Consider the following 21331-nt stretch of genomic DNA (forward strand, 5'->3'; position numbering starts at 1 on the left):
GATACATGCTACAACATGGACGAACCTTGAGGACGTTATGCTAGGTGAAACGAGTTAGACACAAAATAACAAAGGTTGTGTGATTTCACTTACATGAAATATCAAGAATAGGCAAATTCATAGAGACAGAAAGTAAATTAAGGTTAGCAGGAGCTGGAGCAAGGGAGGAATGAGGGAAGTTACTGCTTAATGGTTACAGAGTTTCTGTCTGAGGTGATGAAAAGTTTTGGAAATAAGTAGTGGTGATGGTTTTACAATGCTGTGCCACTGATTCATACACTTAAAAATGGTCAAATGACAGATAGTACATTATACATATTTACCTTAAAAATATAAAAAGCAAACCTGCAGTTTTCCTGAAGAAAGAATAAAGAAACATAAAAAGATACAGCAAAGAGAAAAAACACAAGCAAGGTGATAGAAACAAGTTGAGGTACCAATATCTGTAAATCAGCTGAACTCAATAGCCAAAGAAATTACTAGAGATAAAAATGCAAAATTCATTTGCATGTTTATAAGAGATGCACCTGAAACATAAGGAATAAGAAAGCTTGAAAGTAAAGGGATAAAAAAAGCATACCAGGAAAATGCTAGCCAAAAGAAAGTTGGGGTGTCAGTATTAACATTAGACTTTCAGACAAAAATATCATTAAAGATAAAGAGAGACACAATGTGATGATAAAAGGTTTACTTCAGCAGAAAGTTTTAATAATTCAAAATTTTAGAACTCAATACAAAATATAAAATATACTATGAAATTTATTAGACCTCAAAATATAGATAGCAAAATTAATATGACTATATGAGACGTGGACAAGTGCAATAATTGACTGGAAGACTTCAACACGTCTCAATTATTGATTGTGGTGTAGATCTAAAGTTTAATGAATGTATGGAAGGCTTGAACCACACATTTAGCAACCAGAGTTAATTATATACATATGGAGAGAGAGAGAGAGAGTCATGTTTGTAGAACCAATGATTAAGATACATATTCTCACAAACATAAGGAACACTAAAGAGGGGGGGTTAATGGTGGAAAGAAGGGGGAGGGACTAAACAAAGAGCATGTGTGAGTGACCCATGGACATGGACAACAGTGTGGGGACTGACTGTGGGAGCAGGGGTGGGCTGGGTGGAGGAGGGCAAAGGGGGAAAATTAGGACAACTGCAATAGAATAACAACAAAAATGATTTAATAAAAAAATAAAAATAATAAAAACAAGCAAGCAAATAACCCTGATTGTTTGCTAAATCATAAAACCAGCCTCAACAAATTTCAAAGAGGAGGTATACAGCTCATATTTTCTGTCAACAATGCAAGTGAGTATAAAATCAATAACAAAAATATTTTAAAAGTTCAAAACCACATATATTTGAACACTTGAAATATCTATTTCTAAATAACTCTAAGTCAAAAAGTAATAATTATGAAGATGAAAATAGACTTAGAACTCAATGGTGATAAATATACTAAATACCAAAATTTCAGAGTTGGGGGAAAAGGTATTTAGAGAGAAATTTATAGTAGTAATAAATGCTTTTAAAGGAAAAATAATGTAGGCTGGAAAGGAGAAGTTAGGCATACATTTAGAAAAAAATCAAACTCAAAGAAAGTAGAAGAAACTAAAATAAGAAAAAAATTAATGCAAAGGAGCACATACAATGGAGAGGATAAACAGAGCCTTAACTTCCACACGTAAGTATATATCCTAGAGAAGTTCTTATTCAAGTGCATCAGATGGAATAAACAGAAATGATGGTAACACGTCACCAAATTTGAGATAAACAAAATGGACCTAAGTGAGTCACAAATAAAACTTACACAAAAAGAAATAGAATGTGAATAACATTACACCTTTTAAATAATTTGAATTTATAATAAAAAGCCTTACCACAAAGAAAACTCTAGTCTCAGATGGAATTATTAGTGAATTCAAGTTAAATTTAAAGAAGAGTAAGACTGGTCATATATAAGACCTTCTAGAGAATAGAAGAGAAAGGAATACTGTGCAAGTTAATCTTGTATGGCCAGAATTTCCCTGGAAGCTTAGGTATTAAAAGATAATAACATTAAAGACCAGTACCCTTCAGGAACACAGGCAGATAAATTCTTAACACAGTATTAACAAATCAAATTCAACAATATATTAAAAGAATAACACCTCATGACCAAATGAGGCTAGTCCTGGACATGCAAGGATGGCTTAGCGTTCAACAATTAGTGTGATTCACCGTATTGAAAGAATAATAAAGGGGGAAAACAGATTATTATCTCCATAGGTACAGTAAAAGTACTTTTAAAAATTCAACACTCATTAATGATTAAAAAAAAATCCTTGAGGAAGGATCCTAAAGGGAGTCTTAAGAACCGGCAACTAACAGCATATTTAATAGTGAAAGACTGGCTGGCCTCCCTCTAAGACTGGGAACAGGTAAGGATATACGCTTTCACTACTCTTTTTCAACATTTTCCTGAAAATCCTAGCTGTTGCAACAGGCAAGAAATAACAGGCATATAGATTGGAAAGAAAGAAGGAAAAATTTCTAGTATTTGTAAAAGATATGATAGTATATGTAAAAATTCCTAATGAATCTGCAAAAAAGCTTCTAGAACTTAGAGGTGAATTTAGCCAGATGACATGATACAAGTTCAAGTATGTAAAACTCTATTGAATTTTTTCTATTTAATTTTTTATACTAGTAACAATTAAAAATCAAATTAAAAGTAACAAATATTATTTACATAGCATAAAATAAAATACCTAACATTAAATTTAACAAAATATGTTTAATATCCACACATAGAACATTGCCATATATTGCTTACGAAAATTAAAAAAGATCTAAGCAAATGGGAATATGTATCATGTCCATGAAATGGAGGAATAAGAACTATTAGAATTTCAAAGTCCTCCAAATTTTTCTACTGATGTAACATCTCAATCGAAAATCCTGTAGCCTTTTTTTGGTAGATATTGGCACACTTATTATAAAATTTGTATGGAAACACAGAAAATCTGATATCCAATACAATTTTGAAAACTAAGAATCAAGGTGGAAAATTATACTATCTAATTTCAAGATGCTATAGTTACAGAGCTTAAGGTAGTGAATATTAGCATAAAATAGATCTATAGATGAGTGAACTGGAATAGAGAGTTCAGAAAAACACACAACTGATTTTTGGTAAAGATTTCAAGGTAACTCAGCGAGTCAAATGGTAATATTTTGAACAAAGGGTATTGGAATAACCGAATATCTACATGGAACACAATGAATCCCAGCATGTTCTTTACACTATAAATGAAATTATTTTTAAATTGATCATAGACATAAATGCAAAAGCCAGAACTATAAAACTTCCAGAAGAAAGTATAGGAGAAAGTTGATGTGACCTGGAAGCAGGCATTAATTTCTTAGTACAAACCCTATTTTTTTTAAAAGGATAAATTAGACTTCATCAAAATTAAAACCTTGAAAGAAACCATGCAGGAAATGAAAGGCATGCCACAGATTAGGAGAAATTATTCTCAATGTATATATATGAAAAAGGTACTTGTATTCAGAAAATATGAAGAATTCTCACAACTCAAAAATAAGAAGGCAAACAACCTGATAGTAAATGAGCATAAGATTTGGACAGATATTTGGCAATAAAGATATACAAATGGCCAATAAACACATAAAAAAGATGCTTAGCATTATTAGTCGTCAGGAAAATGCAAACTACAACTGCAGTACTACATCATTAGTCACCCTCTGAAATGCCTAAAAATATGAAAAAGGCTAACAATAGCAAGTGTTGGCAAAAATGTGGAGCATCTGCAACTCATACATTGCTGGAGGGGATGTAAAATGGTACACACACTTTGGAAAAAGAGTTTTGCAATTGAAGTTAAGCATGAGTTATATTATCTAGTAATTCCATGCATAGGTATTAGATACCTGAGATAAATGAAAATATATGTCAACACAGTCTTATTCATGAAATTCATGGCAACTTTATTCATAAAAGTGCCAAACTGGAAACAAATCAATGGTCCATTGACAAGTGAGTGAGTAAACAAACTGGAATGACCATAGAGTGGAATAGTGCCCAGAAAGGAACACAGAACATGGAAGAATCGCAGAACTATTACATGCATCAAAGAAGCAAATCAAGGAAGATTACATACTCTGTGATTTCATTTACTTGGAGTTCTAAAAAGTGAAAACTAACCTACTGGGACAGGATGGAAAGCAGGTAAATGGTTTCCTACAGCCAGGAGTGAGATGACATTGACCTCAAAGAACCACAGTGAACATCTCTGGGTGGGGCAATGTTCTGTATTTGGATTGTGGTGGCAATGGTTACAAATTGTGATAGCCGTAAATTGTCGAAACTCCTCTAATGGTTATCTTAAAATAAGTAGTTTATTGTATATAAATTATGCTTCAGTAAAATTGATGAAAAGACGGATGGCAGAAAGGTCAATGTCAGATCTCCCCAGCTTAGTTAACACTGCTGTTCTGCACAACCAGTGGAGGCTGTATTCCTGGAAATGAGGGTGCTAATTTGGGGGTTACAGCCAGGGAGGCTTTGAAATGATTGGTGAAGCTACTCCCTTCCCAGAAATTTCTCTGATTGCTCTTTTTATCGCCATCTGTTTTGGATTCAGTGAATGTAATAGTTCCTAAATTATCTGAATATACTAATTGGAATTTTATAATAGTGCTCTCTGTTGTCTAATTTGTCACTCTTTCCTCTGAGGCTGTAAGGATAAGTAAAAGGAGTGAAGCCCCAACTGGTCAGGGTTGTTTCCCCTCTTTTCTCCTTGCTCCTGCTATTTAAGATTAATGATGAAGAAGGATTCCATATAGTCTCAGATAACCTACAGACTTGGAATACAGTAATCATTTCCAGGTCAAATTATAAACCAGACTTCCAGTTCTAGGAAGAATAGAGGATATTATAAAACTAAAAAAGCAACATATTTATCACTGCACTATTAATGATTTTCTAGAATTAATCACAGTTATTACATTTTTATTTGAGTTTTTCCTTTATCTTCCACCATTGCTTTTATGATTAACTTACAATTAGTTATAATGTTCACAAATAATTTCTAAAAAGGTCTTGCCAAAATTAATCATGAGAATATTTTCTTTCATTTGAGTTTGTTTCCATTTTGTTAAATGGGTGCTATCTTTGGTTTTCACCTTTAATTTTAATTCTGCTGAGAATTAACAAGTGCCCGCTCTTTGCTGTGCACTGATGCTGAGACTGGAAGAGTCGAGATGGTAACTGGACCTGTTCTCACAGCACAAGAGCTTGTAGAGCAGTGATTTAATAAAATGCAGTCCCACATCATAGAATTATGTTGACCAGACTGTGAGAACCAGATGAAAGAACACTTGATTCTGCCTTTTGAGAGAGGAGGGTTAGAGAGAGAGAGTGGCTGTCAAAGGCTGAGAAGTCTCGAGGGGAAAGAGAAGGAAAGGCAGTGTACATAGAGGGGATGGCGTAAGCAAAGAATCAGGCTACTTTTGCTCCTGTTGTCTGGGAATGTTGAATCAAGGAACAGGTTATTCCAGCAAACTTTCCATGATATTTTCAAATGGTATTCTAGATTTTCACAAATAGTCACAAATCCACACCTCCAAAGGGGCTGCCCTGAAGAACAGAGGCAAGAGGATCACAGATAGCAGTGGAGTGGGTTGCCAGAGCCCCAGAGAGAAGCCCATGTGAGGGTCACTCCTATAAATGCAAGTCACCATGTGCATCTTATGGAAAAAATGCAAAATGTGAGGTTTAGAACATCTAGACAGTCATTCAAAGTGTTGCTGAAATCATAGTAAAGGGGAGCGTTCTATAACATGGGGGAAACCAAAGAAAGTGCACACTAGGTGACTGTGAATAGGACAGTATAATTAACAGTGACATCGGATTACTTTTTAAATTCAATACCCGTAACTCTGTGCTCCTTCCCAAAGAAGAAAACATTCATGAGTCCTTTTTGAAGGATGGTTTAGAATCGGAATTCTGACCGTTACATTTCTCACATTAGTTACAAGGAGGGTAGGAGCCCAGGCAAGCAGTTGCAGACCTAGACATATACCTAAGAGAACTAGCCACTCCCAAGCCAGTGGCTTAAAACCACACCAGTTTATTATTTCTCAGTGTTAATTTAAGTTCGGCAGGGCTCAGCTGCACTTTTCCTTTGTGATTTTATCTGGGGTCATTTATGTGGCTGAATTCAACTGGGAGCTCAGCTGGAGCTGGGACATGTGGAGCCTTTTGTTTCTCAGGGCCACGTTTTCATCTCTCAAGTGTTTAGCTTGGACTTCCTGACATCACAGTGGCTGGACAATAGTCTGGTTCATCTTTTTCACCCAACCTTTGTTTTATCCCTTCCTGCATTCCCTGAACTCTAAAGAAGTATGTTTCACAAGACATGTACATGGCGCTCTCTTGCCCCTCTGCCCATTGAATCCCTCTCATCTTACCGAGTCCGCTAGCACTTCATCGACAAAACCTACCTGACGTTTTCTTTTCACCTGCTGTATCCGTGCCTCTGATGGCTGTACATCGGCTCCTTCCTGCTCTCACAGAGTGCTCTTTATCATTCTGTCTTGTGGGGTGTTCAGCTGTGCCGTTGTTCTGAGAACAGCTTGGCCCTGTTCATGTGTACTTATTCCATGGACCTACTTTTGTGGGATCCTGAGGTGTCTTCTTCTGCAGACATATGTCCTATTTAGCTGTCTCAACTTCCGTATGAGAATGGCAACTTTCTTTGACTGACTAAGGAGACATGTGAAATTGAGCACTGTAAAATAATCTGTACTCCAAGTTCTTGTCAGGGGTTTTAACCTAGAAGTCTCTGCTGCCCAGTACCTATCAAAAGCTCTATTGTAAAAAAGTAATATATATGGAGAATTGCCTGAAGGATATGCAGCCCATCCATTCTGCAGACACGCTCAATTTTATTCTTGGATTAAGCTGAACCAAGAGAGAGCTGCAGCCTGAAATACTTTTATTTTAGTTCCCCAAAGAATTGCTTTTACAGAGTTGCCCTTGACATTATGCAATTGGCTTTTATTTTGATGGACATTATGAGGAAAAGCCTGTTCAACTTTTTGCCAATAAATTTGAAAATCTAGATGAAAATAGGTGATTTTCTAAAAACATACAAATTATCTAAATGGACTCAAGTGGAAAACCTGAATGTGACCATGGATGTAATTGAAGAAGGTTGCCAAAGATTCATTCCCTTCCACAGCTAAGCACCCCCACCTTTTTTGGGGGGAGTGGGTATCTTGTGAGTTTATTGGCCTAGTAATTATGTCTCTCCTTACATTTTACTCTTTCTCCTTATTAGTCAGTATCATTCTTTCCTTTGGGGATGGATGCTCCCCCACCCCAATTATATGATACTGTGGTAGCAGGAAATCATAGCACACTGATTCCTGGCCACAGGAGTAACCCTTAATTTTGGACCATATTTGCATATCCTGTATATATTGACCCAAGGTGGGGCACATGACCCAAATAGAGTTAATCAGATTCCTTTCCTATGATTATGTATTCATACTGTGGGAAAAGTTCTCTTCTTCTGGGTTGCTAAATGGAGGTAATATAAGACTGGAACTGGTATGGTTACAGCTGCCCTGTCGCACATGAACAGGGCCCATCTGAAATGGGAGATGGGAGAGTGGTGGTGGGAGAGGGAGAGCGAAGATGGAGGCAGGGACACTGGCCCATGACAGAAAGGCACACAGAAACTCTCTGGCTGAGAGAGAGGCTCATGTATACAGACAAGCAGGCAGAACTCAGACACAGACATATACATGAATAGAGAAAACAAAAGAGGTAGATTCTAACATTGTTGAGTCGCTAGTGCTTCACCTGTCCTCCCTATACATGTATGTAGAACAAAATATTTCTTTAAATATTTTTACTAAAGCTAATTTAATTTATCTTTTATTTGCAAGTGAAATACTTCTGATGAAAATGGTTTTATAGGTGATCTTAAAAAAGTAATTAAGAGACAGATAATCCCTTTGTTCCTTTCACTACTGCAAAGCACAGAAAAAAATAACCCCACAAAATTTGTCTATCCATTTGATAAAGCTGACATAATTCTGATCTAAAAACTAAAAAATACATAGCACAAAAAGAAAACAATATATGTGGCTATAGATGCATACGTCCTGAATGCAACCCAGAAAATATCTGTCTCCTTATCTGCACAGGGTGACTCCATTTCTCCCTGCACTGTTCAGGGCAGAACTTACCCCTTTCTCTGATTTACTCAGAAAACCCAGTCACGTGATATCTGCCAGGATAGACGAGATTCTGTATGGTAACAAATAACCCCAAATTCTTAGTGGTTCAAAACAATGAAAGCTCATTTCTTTCTTACTCTACTGAGGGTCAGCTGGGGATTTCCTCAGCCAGGGCTGCAGGCTTTCAGAGTGTCAAGCATTTGGAAATTATGTGGTGATGGCTACCGTGGGAAGAGACTTAGGGGACCATATTCTGGCTCTTAGTGCACTGTTGCAGAGATGATGTACGTAATTTCTGCTTAGATATCTTTGGCTAAGGCAAATCACATGTCTGTGTGATTAAAAGCAATTCCACCTTAATCCTGGAAGCAGGAAGGGCTGGAACATTTGCGAACAGTCCTAAGGATTACCAGAGACTCCTTTCTGGACCCCAGTTATTTATTTGGCTCACTGTTTTCTACATTAAAAGTACAATTGTCCCCATTGGAGACTACTCGAAATTCCCATAGTATAACAATACCAGACTCAAAGTCCAGCATCTCTGGGTGATGTACGGTGTCTCTTCAGTAAGAATGAGGTAATACCTAATAGTCTCTGTCAGACTTTTTTTTTTTTTAATTTTAACTTTGTATTGTTATTCAATTACACTTGTGTGCCTTTTCTCCCCATCCCTCCTCCCCACCCCTGCTGAACCCCCCTCCCTCCCCCACCTCCACCCTCCCCCTTGATTTTGTCCATGTGTCCTTTATAGTAGTTCCTGTAATCCCCTCTCCTCACTGTCCCCTCCCCACTCCCCCCTGACCATTGTTAGATTGTTCTTAACTTCAATGTCTCTGGTTATATTTTGTTTCCTTTTTTCTTCAATTATTATGTTCCAGTTAAAGGTGAGATCATATGGTATTTGTCCCTCACCGTCTGGCTTATTTCACTTAACATAATGCTCTCTAGTTCCATCCATGTGGTTGCAAAGGGTATAAGCTCCTTCTTTCTCTCTGCTGCGTAGAATTCCATTGTGTAAATATACCATAGGTTTTGGATCCACTCGTTTGCTGATGGGCACTTAGGTTGCTTCCAGTACTTGGCTATTGTAAATTGTGCTGCTATGAACATTGGGGTGCATAGGTTCTTTTGGATTGGTGTTTCAGGGTTCTTAGGGTATAATCCCAGCAGCAGAATTGCTGGGCAGTTCCATTTTTAGTTTTCTGAGGAAATTCCATACTGTTTTCCACAGTGGCCTCACCAGTCTGCATTCCCACCCACAGTGTACTAGGGTTCCCTTTTCTCTGCATCCTCTCCAACATTTGGTTGTGGATTTGTTTATGTTGGCCACTCTGACTGGTGTGAGATGGTACCTCATTGTGGTTTTAATTTGCATCTCTCTGATGGCTAGTGATGCTGAGCATCTCTTCATATGTCTCTGGGCCCTCTGTACGTCTTCCTTGGAGAAGTGTCTGTTCAAGTCCTTTGCCCATTTTTTAATTGGGTTGTTTGTCTTCCTGGAATGGAGTCGTGTGAGTTCTTTATATATTTTGGAGATCAGGCCCTTGTCCGAGGTATCATTGGCAAATATGTTTTCCCATACAGTTGGTTCTCTTTGTAATTTGGTGCTGTTTTCTTTATCCATGCAGAAGCTTTTTATTTTGATGAGGTCCCATTTGTTTATTCTTTCCTTTATGTCCCTTGCTTTAGGGGACATGTCTGTGAGGATGTTGCTGTGTGGAATGTCTGAGATTTTCCTGCCAATGTTTTCCTCTAGGACTTTTATGGTGTTACGACTTATATTTAAGTCTTTTATCCATCTTGAGTTTATTTTTGTGTATGGCATAAGTTGGTGATAGAGTTTCATTTTTTTGCACGTAGCTGTCCAGATCTCCCAACACCATCTGTTGAAGAGGCTGTTTTTGCTCCATTTTATGCTCCTGCTTCCTTTGTCAAATATTAATTGTCTCTGTCAGGCTTTAATGTAGCTTCTTTTGATTTGGAAACTTGTGAACTAAAACATCTGCCCCTCACATATTCAATACACACAAGGGTTGGGTAACAGGAAAAGATCCCCGTGTCTGGGATTATTCCTGATCAAGTCCTGATTTGGCTTCCTTGATCACGTATATTCTTCATTGTTCCTAGTTTTTACCCCTAAGAGATTCCTTCTTTTCCATTATGCTCTTTGGTAATATCTGAAGGGAGCATCTGGAACTATGTCCTTTATTGGGGCAAGCAGCTTTATTGGCTCACATCCTGTTCCATAGAAGATTGGGAACTATGGTTGTCTTAAGTCTAGAACAGTCATAATCATCGTTGGTCCCGGGGGATGTTATTATCGCAGTACAGGTCTCTGTGAAGCATCGATGGCTTCTTCCCTATTTGATTTCAGCCAGCTCCATGTGCCAAGAGGTGTAACCACAATTCTTTTCTGGAAACAATTCTCATATTTGCTATTTGTCCTTACTTGCTTTGCCTTGTACCACATGATTTCTCACTGTATGACAGATTTTAACCTTTTCAAGCTTCAATAATATTTTCTTTACCATGAACTTCCCATTCCTTAATCCAATGCCAAATATTTTAATACAGCAACACTCTACTACAAGCTATCAATTTTCGTATGACTTAGGGTAGACCAGGTTATGCTTCAGTGACAATATAAACAGTTTAGTGGCCTAAGACAGCAAAGATTTATGTCCCGCTTACACTGTGTTCATCACAGGTTGACTATGGGTCTGCTCTATGTAGTTCCATTATCCATTATGTGGAACGTGGCCAGTAGCCATGAGAGGGAAAAGGGAATGGAGAAAACTATGTATGGGCACTGAAGGCTTCTGTCTAGAAATAATCTGTGTTACCTCCACTTACATTTATTGGTCAATGCAAGTCACAACTAGTTTTAAGTGATTGAGGATATTAAATCCTGGTGTGTCTGGAAAGACAGTGACATAAAGTATCTGTGAACATATCTGATAAATACCCCCGCCCACACACACTGCAATATTAATGATCTTGGTGAAGTTTACTGGAAATTGGTGGGGATGGAAGGAAGAATTATTGGATTGGCCAAAAAGTCTGTTTAGTTTTTTCCATAAAATAAAAGACACATCTTTCATTTTCACCAATGACTTTATAGATTTGGATATTTTAAGTATGTCAGCTGTCTCCTGCATGGTATAACATTGATTATTCTCAATTCATGTCTCAATTTGATCACTATCAACCTCGACTGGTCTACCCCGCCATGGAGCAGCATCTGGCAAGAAATCTCCAGCATGAAACTTTGCAAACCACTTTTGACACATTCGATCAGTCACAGCACCTTCTCCACACACTGCACAAATCTTTTTTTTGTGTGTGTGTTTCAGTTGCGTTTTTATCTTTCTTGAAATAATAAAGCATAGTATCCTGAAAATGTTTTGTATTTTCTTCCATCTTTAATATTAAAATGGCTACAAAAATTCACCAATTTTAATGTTTTTTAAAAATGCATACTGATATGACAGCTGTCACAATACAATCTACAAAAATTGTTTTGAATGAAGTGAAAGAGAACTAAGCTCTACTAGAGCCATCTTCTGGAAAAAAAAAAACCAAATGAACTTTTTGGCCAACTCAATATATTACATGGTATATAGAATCTTGCAGAAAATCCTCCTCTGAAATTCCTCTTTTTCCTAGTTCCTTTTCTATAGTGTCACTAATATTTCATTTCTCTTTCCTTCTTCCCTCCTGCAGTTCTCAGCCTCACTGGCTCCACTCCATCACTCTCAGTTTTTCTGTTTGGGACTTAAAATTCTATACTCCTTCATTATGGAGAGCAAATTTCATTATCCCTGTTATTTTCACATTCCCTCAAGGACTTATATACCATCCTAAGAGACCTTATGAAGCATTTCTTCTGAACAAATATAGTGCTTTCTTTAAGAAACCCAGTGAATGCAATTTTCTCCATCTTAATACATTAATAACAACATTTGCAAGTCCAATGGAACATTATTAAGTAGGTTTAGTTCCAGAAATGAAAGATGGTTTAGAATTACAATATCTCTTATTTCAATATCTTATAATAATAGATTTAAAAATAATACCTCTATGATCATCTGGGTGTGCTCTTTCTAACATGGGAGACACTAGCCACATGTAGTTATTCAATTAAAATTAAATGATTTTTAAAAATTGTGTTCTTTATTCCAGTAGCCACAATTCAAGTACTCAGTAGCCACATATGGCTTGTGGATATGGTATTAGCACTGATATAAACATTTTCATCATTGTGGAAAGTTCTATTGGACAGTGCTGATCTAAATAGATGCCTGAGTCATTTTTTAAAATAGTAATTTTTTATTTACAAACTTTTGTTAATTAGAGTTAGAAGGAAACTTTCTTAAGTTGAGAAATAGCATATATAAGAAGCCAGTGGTAAATATACTAAGTAGTGAACACAAGTAGTATTTACCGTAGGTTCAGGAAAAAGGGTGATTATCACTATCACAATTTTGTCTGTTAGGATTAGGTGTGGCCCTCTTCTGCTCAAGCAAACTGTAGAAAGGCAGTTAAGGCTGGTCAAGTGCGTTGACTCTATGGGCTCTTTAGGTACGAAGATTTATTCTGCCACTTTGGGTGTGGTCTTTATGCTCAGATTTTAAGATGACAGTTCAAGTTTTAGATATCATATCTGTGTTTAAGGCAGAAACATGGAGGAACAGACAATGGGTAAAGAAGGAAAAGGCTGATGTGGTATCTGCTGTTTTTAAAGAATGCCCATGGAAGTTGCCACATGGTACTTCTGATATTGGCCGGTAATTGGTCACAAGGCCTTATTTTGTTGCAAAGAACGTTGGAAAGTAGTCTTTATTCTAAGTTGCTGTGTTGCTCATCTAAAACCTAGGGTTTCCTATGGATGAAGAAAGTATCCTGGGGGACAACCAATACTTCCTGCCTCATTACCTTATTTAATATTGTTCTGCAGATTTTCCTTAAATTGATTTTAGAGAGAGAAGAAGGAAGAGGGAGAGAGGTGGGGTGGGGAGGAAGAGAGAGAGAGAGAGAGAGAGAGAGAGAGAGAGAGAGAGAGAGAGAGAGAAAGAAACATTGATTTGTTGTTTCACTTATTTATGCATTCATTGGTTGCTTCTTGTATGTGCCCTGAGGTTGAACCTGCAACCCTGGTGTATCTGGATGATGCTCTAACCAACTGAGCTACCCAGCCAGGGCTGCAGGTTTTAATCAAAGGCAAAAGAAAGAAGTACAAATATTGAAAAAAATGAACACAATTATTTATTCTTTTCAGAAGATATATGCCTCAAAATACAATTGAATCGGTTGAAAATCCATTAGAAATGAATATGAGAATTCAGTAAGATGTGAGAGAAATATACAAAACCCAAGAGCTTTCTGATTGATGTTTTAATCTGTGAAAGATGGGAAATATAGTGGAAAATATGGAAAAAAATAGATAATGCCTATGGATAAATTTAGCAAGAAGCTTGTAAAATGTATACGAAGAAAACCATAACATTTTATTGAAAGCCATAAATATAAGATCCAGGTAAATGAAGAATCTTGGCATGTTCCTGGATGGGAAGACTCAGTGTCGTAAAGTCCTCCAAATTTGTAAATTTTTTACAATTCCATTCAAAAATATATATTAACTTTCAAATTAATGGTGAAAATTATGTTATGATTGACTGAGAATAGGAAGAAAAGAGGAACAGAACAGTGAGGGGCAAGTTCCCTAGTCAATGCTGAAATGTCCCAGAAAACTACGGAAATTAGAAGTGTGATTTCAACTGAGGGATTCATAACAGGACAGAGTTCAGAACAAGGTGGATGTTGCAGATGGGAGCAGGTTAGTGTGCTACCTTGGGACAATTCTTATCTGTTTCAAATTTCTCATCTATACAATGGTGATAAAGTGGTCAACACCGCATAGAGTTGCTACAAAAAGTATTAAGAACAATGTTTTGCCTGCTGCAAAAGGGTAAACTATTATTGATGCCATTTTAAAGGATTGCCTCTACTTTGAACCATGTATTCAATAGGTGCTTATATTTTTAAAAGTTAGATGTTAATGATGGGGAAAACATAACTATTGTAAATCAAATGTATAAGATAGCAATATTAAAGCCGTTTGCCTCTTCCAGATTCTAAACAGAAAGTGGGTTATTTTGGTGAAGGGAAGATAACAGTGTTAAGTATCATAATTGTTTTTATAATGCACATTTAATCTGACGGAAATAACCATTGCAATAGTCCATTTCTTAGCTTTTTAGAAAATTATGCACTTGGAAAATTATACAAATGTGAAAAATTAAAGCAAAAAGGTCAGAACTCAATATTGCATTGATTATACACTATTCAGTACAAGAAAGAGCTGTAAAAGTGTAGAATTCTAGAGGGCATAGTTTTTATGCAAAAATTGATGTAACCGATCAAAAATTTATCTGGCAAGTAGCTACTGACTTTTTAATTTAGCAACATTAAGATTAATTGTATCAGTCTGGCTGCTATTCAGATTGTACAATATTCAAAAGTCCAAGTTAAAACTCTTTAAGATGTAAGTGTGATAATACGCAATATGAAATGATCTTTAAAGAAATATTTTATTACTTGGATTTCCTCCTTTGCCCCAAATGCCCAGGTGAATCCCATGTGGAACATTAATTGATTTCTATATTTCACTTAAAAATATTCTCTGAGAACTATTATAACATCAAGGTGACTGTAGCTAGTAACAGGTATTTTCTTTAGCTGCACCACATGAAAGAAACTAATTTTTAAAAAGTAAAAGTTAAAAAGCAAGACAGTGAAATATATTTGATATCCTTTGATTTATGAAATGATACAAACAAGTTCAGATTTTCTTCCCCCGGGACAATGGTAGAGCTCTTCACACAGTTCATTGCCATGAGTTCTTAATAAAAAAGGAAGAATTGGGTGTCCTGTGTCTCTGATTGTTAATTTATTATATATTAATGCCTTAAAAAACATTGGTTTTTTACCCATTATTTTGTACCCATCCCCCATGCTGACCCCTTAGACACTCACTGGCGATGTGGTCATCTTATTCACTGGTCTCTTTCCTTCTTCCTCTGCCAAGTAACCTTCCTGGAATCGGCCAACACTGAACATTTCAGATCTGCTTTCCAGGCTCGACATCCTTAACGCGGTATCTAGGCCTTTATTCCGGGGCTTGTGTGTGTTGTGGTCATCTTCACTTTTCCAAGGAAACGAGGGACGGATGGATGTGAACTTTTCTCCTCTACCCTCCGTCTCTAACCTTCCTCCAAGCAGTAAACATCAGAGTGTCAGTTAACCTCCCACCCTGTTGCCCTAACGGGAGCTCAGGTTTCCTCTGGCCGGGATCCCTCCTCCACGCCTTCCCCACACGGGGGTCACACTGGGACGCTTACACATTGCCTCCCACCGTCCTGGGCCCCTGGGTTCCAAGGCCCCTGGGCTCCAAGGCAGCACTGACTGCCCTCAATGCTGCCATCATCCCCAGCCTACCATCTCCCTTTCACACTTAAGCAAAACCCCCAGGCATTTTGGACTCTGCCTTCTGTTCGTACTACCATCTAACCTTGTTTTGGTTGTCACACAGTTGAGGTCACTCCTCGTTTGTTGAGGGTTTTGTCATCTAGATCACAGTTTTCCAAGTCCTGCCATGATCCTGGGTGGCTCTACTATCTATGTGAATGATGAATTCAATACTTTAGTGTCAAAGCTTCCTGACCTTCCGTATTCCAACTGCCTGCCTCTGAAACCTTTAATTCAGTGTTTACCCCTAGTCTTCAGTCCCCCAGAACCTGACCCACTGCTTCTTACTGCCTTTCCTGTTTTTTATTCTATTCTCTCACTTCAGTTCTTCCTTGCAATCTTAACATACCCAGTTATTATATATTTATGTTCATATATATTTTTCATATATATATGAAAAACTTCATCCCTGATAAGCCGTGACCTCTAGTTATCTCCTCATATCTCCTATTCTATTCTGAGCCAAATGCCTCACGCGAATTACCTTTACTTTCTGCCTTGGCGCATTCTTTAGGAATCAGGTAACTGATTCCGCCAGGGCAATGAAGTTGCCGTTTCTGGCCATCATCTCCTAATCATCCAGTGCAATGGGCTGTTTTCAGACTCCTTCGTTGCTAATCTGTCTGCAGCAGTTGGCCCACAGCCAGCTTGGCTCCTGTGGCACAGTTCTCTCGGGGTCATCTCATGATTTCCTTCCAGTCTCCTTTGCCAGTTCCTTCTTTTGTTCCTACCCTAAAATGAAAATCATCCATTTTTCTCTCCTTTTGTACGTGCTCAGTGGACATCTCACTCTCCTCTGTGACTTCCATTTATAGGCTGAGGACTCATGTCTCTACACCGTACATTTTGTCTCAGGGATGATTTCAGACTGCTAAAAAGGATACAAGAAAGTCCAACTGAGTAGTACAAAAGAAGTATTCGGCAAAAACAAAGACAAAAATGAAGAAAAATAAGGGAGAAAAGAAAATATCCCGTAGAAGAAGTGAAGCCAGATAAATACCCACCTCCTCCTGCTACACCCTCCTTACAACGACTGTCTCAGTCACCGCTTCCTAGCTCCTCTGTCACTGTTCTGGTTCAATGAGGACCTTGTCATCTCTTGCCTAAACTACCTGCCATATTGTATGAACTGTCTGAACTAGTTAGGACCTTCCTCTTTAATCCATTTTCCACATGACTCACCTTTGTATCTCTGGCATTCACCACAGGGGGTAACACATAGCAGGTAACTAGGGTATTTTTATTGGATGGATTCATATATTGATGAATGAATGTGTACACATGTGGATCTTATGGGGCTATTTTGTAATATCAGAAGAATTGCGCTGCCAGGATTACGGAAAATAGTTGTGCAGAGTGGCAACAACGTGTTGTTTCCCAGACCCTTGAGGAGGGGACGGAAGAACTCCCTTCTCACACTGTTGTTAGAACAAACTCCAAGAGAGGCCTAAAGAGGAGGAGGAGGAGGAGATGGGCAGCCTATGGCAGCTGTGCATCCACAGAGAGCCTGGGCAAGGGAAGTGAGGAACTGGCTCAGAAAAGCAGTGGCATTTAACCAGGTCCAGCTGTGGAGGTGTTCATGTGAGGAGAAAAAGGGAAGAAAACACACCTGTAACTGGGCAGTGTTTATTGGGAGAGGATGAAAGGAATTCATATGTGTTAAGCATATGTGTAGAGCACTGGTCTTAGTACTTGAGTTGTATTATTTTATCTGTTTAATTGTTGTGACAACTTTGGGGTAGGTATAATTTGTTGTTACTAGGACACACCCCCTTAAAAGTCAGTGCAAGGTTATAATTATGGGAAGATGGGATCCCAGCCAGTCACATTGCTTCTGTGGGTTGTTGCGTGGTCTAGGGAAAGTCACAGTGTTGAAAGGTCCGAGTGCTCACCTGTAAATGGAAGAAATAATAGCCACCTTGCATAGTTGTGTTAAATTAGAGACAATATTATATAAAAGGTCTACTGTGGTGGCTAGTGTGGAGAACGTGCACAATAAAAGAGAATTAATGTCAGGTCCTCTCTGATTAAATTTATTTCTGGTCTCATATTTTAAAGTTAAAGTCAGAATAAAATTACTACTATTTTCTCCTCTAAGCCCAGACTTTTTTTAAGTCTCAGAAAAGGGAGTCCTGAAAACAGATCAGCAGGCCAGCTCATAATGAGAATGAGGACTTAGTCTTGGCTCTGGCTAATGATTTTTAGTTACTTCTGTTCAATAGTAGATACGTGTTGAGCCCAAAGAGTCAATATTATAATCAGGTATTACCAATTTTTCACAAATCCACGCCTTAATGTCCAGTAGAGGTTGAATCAGAAGTTCCAGGAATCCAGGACTGAGTGATTATTTTAAGTTAATATTCATCCTTCCAAAGGACAATGAAAGCACAGAGCAAAGAGAGATTAAGCCGTGGGCAGTCCTGATTACACAGTTCCCCAAATCAGACGCAGGTAATTCTGGTAGTCCGCACTGGCATAAGTTGGTGTTTTGATAACTTCAGATGGTGAAGGAGTATTTGAGTATTTTCAGGGAAACAAAAGCAGAAGTGATAAATAGTGACATATTGTGGGAATGGTTCATTAAAAAATACTACATTACCAATTTCTATCATTAGCATCCTGGAGAAGCTACAGAACTACTCAGGGGCTTGGTCTTAATTACCACTTGATGTCATTTGCTATTTGCATTTTCTCATTCTTATTTTTCTTTCCATGCACTTCCATTATTTTAAATAAATTTTAACATTCCATGCTTAATATGTTCAGTACAGCAGCTGAACTCTTCAGAGGAAAGAGTATGTCAGTCCCACAGGCAATGGAACTAGTTATGAGGGGACCTGGCCTCACTGCTGCTGGTCCTGTTTTTACATGCTACCTCTACTCAGTGAAAGGATGAGTGAGGGGTTCAGAGAGAGGCAATGGGGTAGTCACTCCTACCCATTTGTTAAAAACTGTTTTTAGGCTTTTAAGTACTTTTTAAATCACATTTTTCCTTATCTCAAAGTACTACATTTCCATTGTTTAGAGAGTCAAATAGTTCTATCAGGCTCACTGTGAAAAGCACCAGCCCCACCAATGGCACTGCCCACCTCCCTCCCACATCCCCCTTTACCGAAAGGCAAACTCGGTCACTTATTTTCAGATAATTTGTTGTTGTTCCATATCTGTACACCTCTAAAGAGCCTGAATATATTGCTATTTCTTGATTTTCCCATTTTAGATATTATGTGCTGCTTTTCTCTTATGAAGGGTGAAGATTTAGCTCTCTTTCACTTCCTTCCCTGTCTGCACCAATATATACTTCCCACCCATCCATTCTCCCATCCTCCCAACAAGGCTTTATAATATTGTATTGAAAACTTTTGGCAGATTAATAATCAACAATATAATGTACAGTTTGATGCATTTTGACAATCCTGCTCAATCCATGTATGAACCATTTCAATTATACCAAAAACATTTTCTTGTGCTCCTTTGAAGGGTTTCATGGTACATTTTTTCATCCTTTTACTTTTAACCTATTCTTACATTTAAAGTGCCTTCTTGTACATAGAATATTGTTATGTCTTTTTAAATACAGATTGATAATCTCTGCCTTTTAATTGGAGTGTTTAGGCAGTTTCCATTTAATGTAATTATCTGGTTGGGTTTAAGTCTACAGTTATGCTATTGACTTTCTATTTGTCCCATTAATCATTGTTCATTTTTCATATTTTTCTGCCCAGTTTGGTATTAATTTAATATTTTCTAGTGTTTCATTTTGCTCCCACTGTTGGCTTATTTACTACTGCTGTACCACCATCTTTTAATAATGTTTAAGAGTTCTTTTTATAAATTTCTAAGTATCCTTTTTTTATACCATGCTATTGCTTTGTGAATTTTTTAAATCCCTGACTATAGTGATACATTTTGGGGGCTCCTTTCCCCCGCTCAGTCTCGCCAATGTGCTCTCCTCTCCCTCTTTTGTCCATTTCACATCAGATGCTCTCCTCAAACGCTTTATCACGCACCATAGGGAAGTTCCATTTTGGATAGTGACCTACCATTTAACTTGGATCCTCTCTTTTGGGGGCTTTTTTTAAAAAAGAACTTTAAGTTTTATTTTTCAATTCCAGTTTACATTCAATGCTATTTTGCATTAGTTTCAGGTGTACGGCATGGTGGTTAGACAATCGTATACAAAGTGATCCCTCGATATTTCAAGAACCCACCTGGCACCACAGACAGTTATTACAATATTACGGACTGTATTCCCTACGCTGTACTTTACGTCACATGACTACTTTGTAACTACCCACTTATACTTCTTACTCCCTTCACCTTTTTCTCCCAGCCCACCCCCCACCCCCTCTGGCAGCCATCAGACTGTACTGTGTCTGTGAATCTGTTTCACTTTTGTTCGAGGTGAGACACAGCAAGAGTAGTGGCAGTGGTGGAGGGGGAGCAAAACTGAACAGGCGCTGAGAAAAAGGAAAGCTGAATCACAGGAATGAATCCACAGCTAATGACTGCACCCAGGGGCTGACACACAGGGCTACTCCTGGGTTGCTGGAGCTGTGGATGACTGCTGTTTTGCTGACTGAGAATGAATGACTTACCAGGTTTATGAGGTCAAACTGAGTGGCTATGAAAGCTTTTTCTGGGTCTTCTATTTCCTTAGGCATCCTTACAACAACCGCACTACTGGGTTAAACTGAGTGCTGTATCTTGTAGCCTGAAGGATATTCTATTCACATAGTAGAAGGTTTAATTGTCATAAACAATTAATATCAAGTGTAAAACCTGTTGGTTATATGTTTTAAGCAGAAAGCTTCACAAAACCCCTGTGGTCAGATGGAACACATGGGTTTGAACCCTTGCTGTGTGCCCTGCAGCCTTGTCACCGAGCTTCTCAGCCTTACTCTTTGTCTGTAGGGTCATAATCAGGGAACTCTGAATTCTAGTCAGAAATGGCTTGCACTGCAATCTGATTGGAAGAGGAGTTTACGCTGAGTTTACATAGCACTTTTCAAAGAAAGTCAATTGTCCTTAAAGCAAATGGGCGTGGCTGAGGGTGACTGTGTGTGTGCACGAGTATGTGGTGAAGATACTCATCGACACCATCATCCCTAGGACAATGTCGATTTATTATAAGCATTAATTAAATGATATATTTTAAAAGTTTACCATAATGCCTAGCAATAAATATTTCATACATTTTTAAATGATGGTATTAAATTATTATAATATTTTTATTATCAGGCATATGAGTGGAGGAGGTATGACAGGAGGAACAAGACTTTCTTGAAATGACAAATGAGTCCTGGTGTCTCTACATTGATTCTTACCAACAGGCTTAATAAACTTTCACTCCATACCTGGAATTGAATGAGTGTTGGTCTATTCACTGTACTAAACCCTCTTTCTTTAGCACTCAGGGAACTCCTCTCCTATGGTTACTGCCTCTGGTTGAAAGTGCTGGCTCAGTCTTTGCTTTGTTACTGTCATGCCCTCTTGCAACTGCATTTCCGCGGAACTCTCCTTGTAGTGTGTAAGG

Source organism: Desmodus rotundus, chromosome 3, assembly GCF_022682495.2.
Source record: "Desmodus rotundus isolate HL8 chromosome 3, HLdesRot8A.1, whole genome shotgun sequence".
In the NCBI taxonomy this organism is placed as follows: domain Eukaryota; kingdom Metazoa; phylum Chordata; class Mammalia; order Chiroptera; family Phyllostomidae; genus Desmodus; species Desmodus rotundus.